General features: G+C 54.0%; 1 protein-coding gene across 1 annotated transcript in view; it reads right to left on the bottom strand.

The window, feature by feature from the left end:
• TEKT3 (tektin 3) overlaps positions 1–6,914 on the bottom strand; it is a 43,414-nt gene extending 36,500 nt beyond the window's left edge. The window contains exon 1 of the mRNA XM_085240250.1: positions 6,635–6,914. The gene's annotated coding sequence lies outside the window, so the exon portion shown is untranslated. The remainder of the gene's footprint in view (positions 1–6,634) is intronic.
• Positions 6,915–12,530: the final 5,616 nt, after the last annotated feature.

The raw sequence follows: 12,530 nt of genomic DNA, 5'->3' as shown, positions 1-12,530 counted from the left end.
ATTAAGGCTTTGGGAACGCTGTGGGATTGGGCTATTTCTTTCAGCCCTTGCACAAAGGGAGCTTTTTTGTCTCACTGTAGAACAGAAACGACATTGAAGGGTCTGTGGAATTTCTGGACATTTTTTCCCCTCAGAGACGCAATGGGCTGTGCTCCACAGTGCAGGACAAAGCGGGACACAGAGGACAAGATGTTCACATGTGGATCCACATCCGACTCTCCAATGTTTTCTGTCCCCAGGCTGCCACCATTTGTTCCCAAGAGGCCCTCATGGCAGAGGAGCAGAGCCTTGAGATGCACCATGTTCACACCTGGCCCTGGACCAGCCCTGAAACAGCCAGGCATATGAGCAGCTGCAGACACAACACGTGGAGATCTTCTCCATTTCATCATGGCAAAGACACAGAGATCTCCCCAGGTTTGCTAAGGATGAGCCTGCTATCTGACCCCCCCACAACCCCGGCTCATCCCAAAGCTGCTCCCACCCTGCACTGGAGAACAGCCTGTCCTCCTCAGGCAGCTGATCTGCTGCTGCAGAACTGCCAGGATGGGGAGGAAAGCTGACGTCTGCTCTGTGCAATGCCCGGCAGGACCAGCCCTGACACAGCAGCTCAAGGTTCCCATCAGCACCCTCTCATGGTGCAGCTCGCAGGCGTTTCCCCACCTCACCCACCCGGCACCAAGGGGAAAACAGCCCTTCCAAGTGTGCTTGGAGAGCCACCACGTCTCCCCTTGCGGAGCAGTGCACAGCCCTAAGGTCACTTCAGGACAGGCTTTGCACAAAAGACTGAAGACAGATGGAAAATAAATGCCCTGTTCTCATGCCCTCCATAGCAGCAGCAGCAAGCCCTGGGACAAAGCAGGGATGGACTTTAAAACCTGACTGCCTCCAAAAACCCAACCCAAATGAACGCGAAACCTCCAGCTCTCCAATCAATAAGAGCTCCAGTGGCGTAGCCCTCCCCGCTCCCCAGCACCCAGCCATAAGCCATCGCTTTGGCAGATTTTATGCTCTGGGGCACTAAGCATTTCCAGGGGGGGCTTCAGATCTGCAGCCACAAGGAGGGCAGTGACAAGAAATGGGCGCTGCCGCTTCCAGTGCTGCAGAAGAGGAAGCAGTGCGGGGAACAATGGGAGCTCTGTGAGCCCCGCGCTTGGGGGGCACGCGGCACAGCAATAGGAGCCACGAGGAGCTGTGGGGTGGTTCAACAGCCCAACCCGCTCTCCTCTTTGTTCCAGAGGCCCCTGCAAGAAATTCTGGCATCGCCGCTTGGAGTCAGTGCTTAGGCTCCAAACCTCTGGGAAAGCTCCCTGGCTGGCTGGAGTCTCCTTCCTAATTCCCAGTCTGAGTTTCCGTAATAAAGACAAGATTGCTCAACTTCCACAGCACTATGAGCACGGCAGAGTTAACCCTTTGCAGCCCTAAGCAATCAGCAAATAACCTCCTTTTCTTGCTTGAAATTCCATCCTTCCCATGCACTTCCATGCACAACCTACTGAGAAGCCCTTGCAGTGCAAAGGGATGGAAGCGCCCTGCAGAGATCCGTGAGCACACCGCCTGGGTGGGAGCATGGTTGCTGCATGCAGAGCATCAGCAAACAAAGCCAGCCAAAGCTTGTCATCCACAGAAATCTGTCATCCACTGAAATCTTGTCTATTTTGAAAAGACAAACACATCACACACACCAGGAGGCAGAGCAGGAATCCGAAGCTGACCAGCAGCTAACCATTGCACTCCATTAAGGCATGTATGCTCGTGGTGGGGAAGGGGTGCAGCCAGAACCATATCCCCAAATCTTCTGCCTCTCCCTGCACCCTGCATTGCCCCACCTCACGCCTCACACCTCACCTGGGGACCCCAGCATAGCAGGATGGGGTTTGTACACTGCAGTCTTCAAAACAACTAATTGCAGTTCTGATGTTTGTAAACGCCCTGGCCATGAAAAGCAAACCCTCTGCAGCCAAGCTGAGCACCTTGAGCAACCCCCACAGGAGCCCTACGGGTTGTTCTACCCTAGGGACTGAGATAAAAGCCACAACACTTCATGTGTTTGTAAATAAATGCAATCCTAAGGACCATAAAGTCTGAGCTAGACCGTGACTGTGCGATTTTGCCTGGCAATGAGCTGCCATGGGGTGTTGTTGCAGTGCAGCTCCTGTGATGGCTCTTGCAAATCTCCTACCCCTCACAACGAAAGAGCAGCTCAGCCAGCCTTGCTGTGAGCTGGATCGTGCAAAAAGCAAAGCCAGGCGTGTAGCTTCACCCATCCAAGCATTGCCAGGGAGGTCAGGGAGATGCCGTTCCACGCACAGACCCACATTCATGCTGCAGTCTGCACAGAGGCAGAGTTTTCAGAGCTCTCCAGCACCACGTCATGGCCCAAGCATGGGAAACTCCTATGGCAGGTCTGCTGGAAATGCCACCATGCATACCGGGGTGTGCAGCTTTCAAGCCATGTGGGGTTATGCTTTCTCCTGTTCCTCTGGGTTAATCCCACAGGAATGCTGCAGCTCCCTCCCATGTGCTCTGACTGGCAGTGTCACCCAGCGGTGACAGCATGGGGACAGCACTAGGACACACAGTGACAAGGAGTGAGGCCACCAGAAGCATACTCCCTGTGACCATGCCCTATTCCTGGCAGTACAGCTCCCTGCAGACTATTCCCAAACAATCTGGCTGATATTTGGACAGCAAACACTGGACTTCTGCTGTCACTGTGCCCCTTTTCTGCAGTCAGTTTGCTTTGGGGATGCTGCAACACACTGACCTCCATTCCCCTCCCAGGCATCGTGCCACAGCTTCCAGCACCTCCAGGCTTTGGCGAGCACTACAAACCCCACAGGCGGTGGTTAAAGCACACAATGAGGGCTGGGTTTGCTGGATTTGGGGTCAGATGAACTCACAGAAGTGAAGGGAGAGGAACCAGGCTGGCAATGCTGTTAAGGAGGGATAGCAGCTCCCAGGATTACTCAGTAAGAGTCAAAAGTTCATCTTCTTCCCACAGCTCTGCAAAGGCACTGCTCTCAGGTTCAGGGCTTCAGCAGGGGGGAACCCTTCAGCCCAGGACATATCACGGGGATGGAACAATGTCATGGTTCCAGGCTTGAGCCTAGGTCTGCAGACTGAGTTCAGGGCTGTACTGAGGGCTGTGCACATTCCTCTGGAGTGCACTCCCACCAGGAGCAGAGCATCTCTGCAGACATCAGATTGGTGATCCCCGTGGATGGGATCCTTGTGGATGCCCAATCCCTGGAGGCATTCAAGGCCAGGCTGGATGTGGCTCTGGGCAGCCTGGTCTGGTGGTTGATGACCTGCATATAGCAGGGGGTTGGAACTGGATGATCATTGTGGTCCTTTTCAACCCAGGCTATGGTTCTGTGATTCTATGATCCCTGTGTTGCATGGCCCTGCCACGAAACTGAAACAACAGCTGCACAGAAAGGAGAAGAGTATTTCATCCCTCCTTACTCTCCAAGACCAGTTCCCGGCTGTGCTCAAGCAACACCTCAGCAAACACAGCAATGCAGACCATCACACAGCGAGGGGACCCAGCCCGTGCCTTGCCCATCAGGAGTCAAAGCAGTGTTACAAAAGTCCTCTTGGAGGAGGCGATGTTAACTGGAGTGTTGCTGGGGAGGAGGATGCTTCCCTCCTTCCTGCCCTTCCCTCCCTTTTTTGTCATCTGCAGCCCCAACACCGTTCCCACAGTGGCAGTGGGTCACTCAGGGATGCCATGTACTTTCCCTTTGCTGAGACTGTAACACAGCTGTGCAGACAGCTGCCACGGGTCCTGCCATCAAACAGGGTTGCAGACCTGCAAGCTATTCGTCTTCTGGTCCAGGTGTCAGCATATAAATCCGTCACCAACAGGAGGGATCCTCCTGTGTCTGTGAAGTCTCCAGCAAGTGCGGACTAAGGATTTCCTGACAAACTGAATCAGCTTCTCCACACCTCCATGCTCCTGTGTGGGGAGGCAAAGCCTCCATCCATACCTTCTCCTCTCTTTCCTGCCTAACCAGCCTGGAAGCTGTCTGGGGAAGGACTGCACTGAGTTCAGACGTATGGTCTCTGTATTCTGCTATTCTCTAGGACATGTGGTCTGATTTTTGGGTGGTCCTGTGTCCTTCCAGGAGCTGGACTTGATGATCTTTGTGGGTCCCTTCCAACTCTATGAGCTTGCAGAGCCCAACCCCCCGTCTTGCTGCAGGACAGCCCACTTCTGCAAGCACTGTTCCTTCCTTCACTTTCAAATCCCCACTTCCAGCTGTGGCCAGAAGGAATTTCGCCAAGCGAAAGGTCAGCCTCTGTGGTTTCCAGTATTTCCCTTCCACAAGGCAACCCCTGGGCCTGCAAGTACACTGCACCAGCTCGTGGCACTGCTGGGCTGGAGGCTCAGAGCAGGCTCAGGGCTGTCCGCTCAGCTTTTGGAATAACTCTGAGCATGGAGACTTCTCAAAGTCTCTTCTGCTTTCCTGCTCTAAGGGCCCACCCTTTCATCGCTATGAATGGAAAAAGATACTTGTACCAAAGCATTCCGAGCGGGCACCATCCAATCTCAGCAGCAGTAATGAGCTGGAGCAGCTGGAAGGGAGCTGGGAGGAGGAAAGCTTCAGCTCTAAACTATTCTGCTGGAAGAAATTTATTTTTTGGAGAAAAGTCAGAGCCTACTGGAAAACATCCACTTCGTGTCTGATCAGCCAAGAGAGCAGAGGACGATCTCTCAAAATGGAAAAACGGCACTGTTTGTTTTCTTTCTGTCATGAGATTCTCCTTAGCAAAGGAGAACCCCTCCCTGCCCGCCCCGCGGTGCTGCTGCAGGGCGCGTCCCGAGGTGCTCCTGCTGCAGCAGGGACCCCCGGCCCCAAATGCAGCCCGACCCCACACAGCTCCCCCTCAGTGCGCTGTCCTGGGCGCAGCGTGCAATGTGACCCCATGCCAAAATAGCGTCTGCTCCGAGCAGGAAGATGCTGTGAGGCCGTGACACGCTGGAAATGCGATGCGGGAATGTTCAGCATCCAGCAGGCAGCCTTGGGGACAGGAATACCGAGCTCGTGCATTAATCCTCCCATAAAGGGAGCAGTCCCGGCGCGCCCTGCGGAAGCATACGGCCAGGGATGGGATGGGGCCGGTAGCAGGCGGGCCAGCAAAGCTGGGTATTAAAGGAAGTGCTGTGTGGATGGGTGGCCAAATATAGCTGAGGAAGGGGCCCGTGATGTGTGACGTGTGAGTGAGAAGAAAAGAAGAAAGGGAAGCTGCTCCAGAACTGCGCTGTTTTCCTTCCCAACAGCGCTGCTCGCGCCTCCTCGAGAGAGACTTTTTGCAACCTCTCTTTGGCCATGCACATCCAATTGTTGCTGTAAATACATATTCCCTCTTTTTGCCTTTTGGTACCTCGGGGGGCTGCAGGAAAGAAGGGGACAGACTCTTCATAGGACAAGGAGAAATAGCTTCAAACTACAAGAGCAGAGATTCAGGCTGGATATAAGGAGAACACTCTCACTGTTCAAGCTACAGGTGGTGAAGCATGTTTGACCAGAGTGGTGGTGGTGCCCCATCCCTGCAGACAGCCAAGGTCAGGGGATGGGCTGTGAGCACTGAAGGAGCCGTGGGTGTCCCTGCTCAGTGCAGGGGTGGGACCAGATGGCCTTCAGGGGTCCCTTCCAACTCCAACCTATGATTCTATGATTCTATGACATAGTCAGACAGCTTCTGCCACCCCGCTGCTGGAATCAGGGAGCTCAGTGCCCAGCACATGGGAGCCTTCCTTTGGGTCTGAAGCTCAAATGGATCTGAAGATCAGTCCCAGCTTCCCAGATTCTCCCTGCTTCATAGGGTATACTGGGAAGGACCAAAGGATGCTCCTAAAACCACATAACCTGTGTCATGCCCCATGCCCAGGAGCTCTGAGACACACAAGGGAGGCTGGGCTCACCCAATCCCATTTTGGAACAGCCCAGACTTGCCACAGATACTAACAGCAAATAGATAAACTTCACACACACAAAAAGATTGGCCACTGCTGCATCCACCACATTACCTCCACAGCACATGTTCCACCAAGATGCAACAAAACCTTTGGCAGAAACACTCCCTGTTGAAGGCAAGGCAGAGAAACCCTCATCTGGAAACATGGACAAAATACCATACCCAGGGTTCAGCCCGCTTCCCAGTGAGTTCCAGAACAGCAGTCAGCAGGTCTAAGCACAGCCCCCTCAGCACTGTTTGCATCTCCAGACACGACTCCTTGCCAAGCTCCATCCCACCAACCAGCAGCACGGCTCATCCCGGGTCGCAGCCCAACATCTGCTTTCCATGTTCCCGGGCAGCTCTCCAAGTAACGTATGCATCTTGTGTGTCTGCTCAGCACCACGTGGAGGAGCAGAGCAGAGCTTTCAAGCAATATGCCTCATCCTCTGGGAAAAAGCTGGGCTACAAAATCCAGGCTGGACATGGAGCAGCTGTGGTTCCTGCCCAGAGAACGGGGCTGGGAAACAGCTCAGCATCACCCAGTGCACGTAGCAGGGCTGCAGACCCCGAGACTCCTTCAGCAATGCACAGCACTCAGCTTCGAGCACCCGCACGGAGAAGGTTTGAGCTCTCACATACACAGCACCAAAGCCCCAGCAGCACTCACCTGCACGTGAGTTCCTGAAGGTGTTGATAGAAGACGTCTCCATCAGCATCGAGTGGTCAGAAGTGTTCTGCTCCAGAGGCTCCAGGATTTCCTTCAAGATAGCACCCATCACTGAGCACGTGGTGAAGCTGGGAACAAAACATCCTCAAAAGGCCACAGGGCTGAAACCTTTTCTCTCATTCTCTCTGAGGAGCAGGCAGGCCAGCAGCAGCTTGCTGTGCTGCCAACAAACATGGGGTTTCTATAGAGATGCCACACTGTGGCCTCACACTGCCCAGGCTGAGCACTGAGCTCAAGCATGCACCGATGGCAAAGGGTTTGAACCTGCTCCCATTGCTTCGGACACAGCACAGAGCTCACCAGTCCTTTAGCAGCAGTGGGCAGGCTGGATTGCCTTTGCTCAAGCTAGGCTGAGCCTGTTAGCCCTGTGCTGGGCGCACACAGCCTGGCAAAGTCCCAGTAATCCCATGGCACAAGGTGGTTTCCCCCCGTTGAGCTCTCTGCAGCCTCAAATACATGACTTTGCTTTGCCATAAAAGCAAGCACGTAGAGCACAGGACAGCTTTGCAGCCCTCCAACCTTGGCAGCAGCCCCGGGGCCATCAGCACAGCCCCAGCCACCACTGGCAACACCCTACACTGATGCTCAGTGGCATCCTCTGCCCCCACCCCCCTCCTGGCCAATGCTGAGACTCTTCTCCTCCTCGTCCCAGAAGAGCACAGTAGAGGACACTGCATCCATATTCCCACCCTCCCACCGCTGACCCCACAACCTTTCCCTGTGGCCCTGCCCTCACCAGTTCCTGGGCACAGTGGCACAGGGATCAGGCAGGCACCGGCTGCAACCCCATTGTTTGCACACAATTGTTAGCACCTGGGCAGGGAATTTCTAATCCACGTACGTATATTTTAGGCAACGCGTGAGACACACGTGGTTCCATGGCAAATTCTGCATCTGCACCTTGCACTGAAGAGCCCCCACAGTATTTTGCAATAGCAGCAGGAGGAGCGGGCTGACCTCATGGATATTTTCTGCACTGAGCTTTTGAGAGCCCGTGGTTCCTCCCAGCACTCCCACTTTGTTGCTTGCAACAAACCTCTGGCAAGGATGGGATGGATGGGAGCAGTGCTGTTCACAGCAAGCTTTATGCTGGCACCTGCAGCAGGTGGGAGAGCCCCATGAGGATCTGCTGCACTGCTCACTGCCCCATTGCTCATAGGGAAGGGATTCAGCCGCCCACAGCTTCTCTGCATTGAGTAATGCATTTGGCAAGGGGCAGGCAAGTTTGGGAAGTGTGTCATTGTTCATCTCGTGCCCAAGAGGCCGTGCATGTGGAAGGGATAACAAAGCCCCACTCCATGCAACCATCCTGCACCTTCTGCCCCCATCCTGCCCCCACACTCCCTGAAGTGGCCCCTTCCCTGCCACTCTCACCAGGGTCAGCTGCAGGAAGGTACCTGTGTGATGCCCCTCAGCACCCAAGGATGAAGGCTGAGAGCAGGGTAAGAGGGACGGCATGGTTTGATGCTCTGATTTAGTGCGGTCATGTCAGGACTTAGGGCTGCAAGTTGCTGCTCACAGACAGTGAAGGGGAACACCTGTGGTGGGAGGGGTGGGAAAAGGGAGGCACTGAGAGGGATGCAGAGAAGTGAGGGTGCTCCAAGGCAGCGGGGAGGGTAGCCAAGGTCAGCAGTTCCACCCAAACAGCCCTGGGAGCTGAGATCAGGGCTGGTCGTCTTGTCCCTCTCATGGGATGGGCAGTGCTTTGCACAGGAAAGTGGAGCATCCTCATCCCTGTCCCCATCCCAAGCCCCATCCTCATCCTCTTCTCTATCCCCATTCTGTCTGCATCTCCATCCCGTCTCCATCACTGGGTGTGTTCTGCCCCCCACCCATTTCCTGGCCAGCACAGGAAAGGCGGGCGTTGTGCAGCCTCTCTGACTGCTGCTCACTGTTTTCCCATTGCATCGTAAATAAAGAGGATTTCAGAGCACACACGGTGAGGGCAGAGCCCTCCCAGTGCAGCCACAAGTTTCGGCGCTGAGGTCACTTCTGGTGTCCCAGCCCAGCAGTCCCAGCCCTGCTCAGGGCAGAAGTGGATGGATGTGTGGATTCACAGCCCTGACTGTTTGCAGAAAGAGGTGTTTTGGTCAGGGAAAGCTGCAGCACGTGGGATGTGGGCACACCACCAGCACCACCACCCTATGGTAAAAGATGGGAGATGAGTGCTGCATGCCCAGGTTTGGCTGCAAGTGATGCCCGAGCACCTGCAGCAACACGGTGCATATGGTTAAGGAGCCCTCGGAGGGAACATTTAGGGTTACGGACCCTCCGTCTCCCCAGTGACAGCTCAAGATTTTTATTTTGGGGAGAAGAAAGCATGATGTGGGGCTCGGTGCCCTGACTTGGAGGGTTTGGGAAGCTGGGGGTTGCCAGTTCCCATTTGGCAGTACCTCTGCTGACAACATTTACGGGACAGCATATGGGATGAATTAACAAAGCGCAGCAGCACCATGACAGATTTGTATCCATGCTCTCACAAATCCCCCTCGGGCCCCCAAATCACCAACATTTATTGCAATGCTTGCACTGTCCCTTCTGCACTGTGCCTTGCAGTGGTTTCACCCAGGATCCCAGAGCCCCTCACTCGTGCTCCTTCCCTTTTGCCCCTGTCCTGCAGGATCGTGACCAACCCAGCACTGTGTTGGCCACACAGCAGGATTGCTACATCACACTGACAGCGCACGGCTCGCAGCCGCCCTGCACACAGGCACAGCCAGCAGTTGGCTCTGAATCCCAAATGACACAGGAAAAACGGAATGTCTCACCCCGACCCGGGCAGGGTTGTGCAGATGGCTTCGAGGCCCGAAGGAGTTCTGAGACATGGGATAATTCCCATGCACATCAGCTCGGCTATTTCCTCTTGTGCAAAGAGGAGATGTTTGCAGCTGGAAGTCAGAGCTCCACGCTCCAACCATGAGATGAGCGGGGAGCTCAGGAACAGCCTATGGGGAAAGCAATACAAGAGACTGCATGCATGGGGACAGCAAATCCTCCTGCACCCAGACTGCTTTGCAGTGCAATTGCAAATTCATGACAGCTGTGCAGAGTGTGGCCCCGAAGCTCCTCACCTGGCTGTGCTCAGCGCCAAGCAGGCATCATTGTAAGCAGAAAACCACCTGGTGAGGATTGTAGCAAGCTCTGCCCTGGCTCAAAAGGCTTCCAAAGGTGGTGGCTCAGCATGCTGAGCTCATCCCCTGCAGCTGGAAGCTGTGGCTCCCCGAGGAGTGCTGACAGCCTTGAGCCCAGCCCTGCCTCTGGCTGCAACACACAGAGCAGAAGTAACTGTGCTGACCTGGTGAGTGTGGGGGTGGATGGCTGTGCTGGATGCACACACCCTGCACCCAGGTCACATCTGTGCTGCGATGTGGGTCTTGGTGACCCCAGGAGATGCATAATCCACCTTGAAGCCCTCAGCATCCAGCACAGCCACAGCCCGTTCCCAGCCAGACCCGCTGCTCACGGAGCAGAGGACCCCCTCAGATTGCACCCACCAGTACTCAACATCACACTGCCCAACATAAGCTGTTCAACCCAGAGCACCACCTCGACACTGGGCTCCTCCTCAGAGCCTTCAGCTGGCAAACAGCCACACGAGAAACTTTCATTTCTCTAGGATCATGCTTTTACCCAGTCAGATTTGCATTGGTCAAGGTGGAGCTGCGGCCAAACTGCTTGCCCCGTTCCTACATCAGCCCTGTCCCTGCATGCTCCCATCAATTCATTCCCTGCCTGGGCTTTTCTGCAGAAATATCTGGAGGATGACTATTCTTTCTTACCAGTGCCCATGTTCATTTGCCAACTTGGATGCAGATGTAAAATTCTCCATTAGTCGTTTGGACTCTCATTTTAATTATCTTTTCCGCGTGAGTACGTTCATTTTGAGAGCATACTTAACATGAAATGATTAATCAAGGAGGGGCTGACCGTGAGCACACAAACCTGGCTTAGCAGAGAGCACGGACCCGACTGGGGTGGGTGAGATTTATGCTTTAGATGCTTTGAATTTCCAGAGCTCAATAGCACGGCATGCTTGGCTGCTTTGCAGGGCACTGCTGGCCCTGCAGGGAAGGAGGGCAGGGCTGAGCCACTTCTGGAGGAGCACTTCTGCAAGTGGGTGATTCCAGCAACCCCTCCTGAGAACTTTGCTCCTTTATTTTTCCACTTCAAAGCCAAGCGTGAGAGCTCCCTCTGCTGCCATAAGGGCTTCGACCAAGGGTGAACGCATTGTGTGACACTGAACGGACTCCAAAGCAGGGTGCTGCTCCTGATGTCAGCTAGAGCTGCCCTTAAACACGAGACCCAAGGGTTTTACCCAGGGAATCACTGGGCAGGTGCTAATTAAAGGATGGTTTAACGATACCCCTGGGCTGCCCGGTCCTCCAGCACTCTGTATCTCACTGCAAACAGAGAAAACACACCAGGATGGTCCAGGACCCATGCTTTCCTCCTGTTCTGCCGACGCTGCTCTCGCAGTAGCTGGGAGGTGTGGATTCTGCTATCCCACTTACAGCAACCCGGCGTGGCTGGCAGAGCTCAGTGCCAAAGGCACCACGTCCCACGTGCAATGCCAACACCCCGCAGGTCTTTTTCAAACTGGAATACTTGCAGCTCAGGGACAGATGATAAGCGTGGGGGTTCCACAGGTGAAGAGGAGCTGCAGTGAAGTCACACAGCTCTGCACAGGAAACGGTGAGTAACAGCCTCACAGCTCGAGCTGCTGAGGGTCTGGAAACACAACAGCAGACAGGAGCAAAGAGAACATCCTGTGGCAGAAGAGCTGTGACTCATTTACTCCAGAGGTTACTATGGAGTTGTTTACACATTTCTTGGTGATTAAAAAAAAAAAAAAAAAAAAATTAAAAATATCTAAAGACTCGCCCAAAATGAACTACGTAGAAAGAGGTGTGAGCAAGAGGAGAACACAAATAGCAATAACTCTCAGGAACCAGGCAGGTTTCCTGGAGGAGCACAAGGGGTTCAGGTATGAGCCCCCTGAGCCACAGAGCCCTGGACAAACGCTGCCTGTCCTGCTGCAGCCAGGTGGGAGGCAGGAAGGGCAATCTGAGCTGGGTTTGGATTTTTAGAAAGGCTCTAGGAGGAATATGAGGAATAACCAACCAGAAAATCAAACTCCTTCACTGAACAAATCGCTCAGACTCCTGAAGAGCAGAATTCGGAGAGATAAGAGGGAGCTGGAGAGCATTCGTGGGGCTTTTGCCAAGAGAAGACCCACCTGGAACATTACGGAGTTGTGTGGAATATATAGCAAGCAGCTGGGGGACGAGGTGATCTGGCATTTATAGCCATTGATTGGAGCTTATAAATTGACAGCATGTGGCAGAACCCAAAACAAGGGGTAGGATTAAAATGAGAAGTTTTGTACCAGGAGAAGGGATTTCCTGGGAACACGGCATTTCTTTACGATTTCCATTAACAGGGAGTGACGCCAGGAACTTCTAGGACAAGTTTGTCGCTATGAAACGCAAAGATGCAGACACAGCCTTTGAGATCTTGTCCCACCAACTGCCAGACTTACAAGCAGGTAAGCATCAGCATCATTGAGCATGGCCAGACCCTGATCAGCTGCTGCCCAGGGCAATTCTGGGTGTGAGGGTATGGAGGAACTGGAATCGCATCCAAGCGACAGTTTGCTTTCAGCACTCAAAGGCAGACAACAAAGGGCCTGTGCCCTCTCTGTGTATAAAAACACTGTTATCAGGAGACCAGAAATAGCATTTCCTTGCTCTCTATCCTTTGTCTGTCTTATCAGGGCAGCAGGAGGCTCTGATCTTGCTGCAGGCCGGTGGGGTAGGAGGGCTGCGTGCAGGAAGGT

The sequence above is a fragment of the Meleagris gallopavo genome, chromosome 20 (genome assembly GCF_905368555.1).
Source record: "Meleagris gallopavo chromosome 20, MGAL_WU_HG_1.1, whole genome shotgun sequence".
Classification (NCBI taxonomy): Eukaryota; Metazoa; Chordata; class Aves; order Galliformes; family Phasianidae; genus Meleagris; species Meleagris gallopavo.
This window is presented reverse-complemented; position numbering and strand designations above follow the sequence as displayed.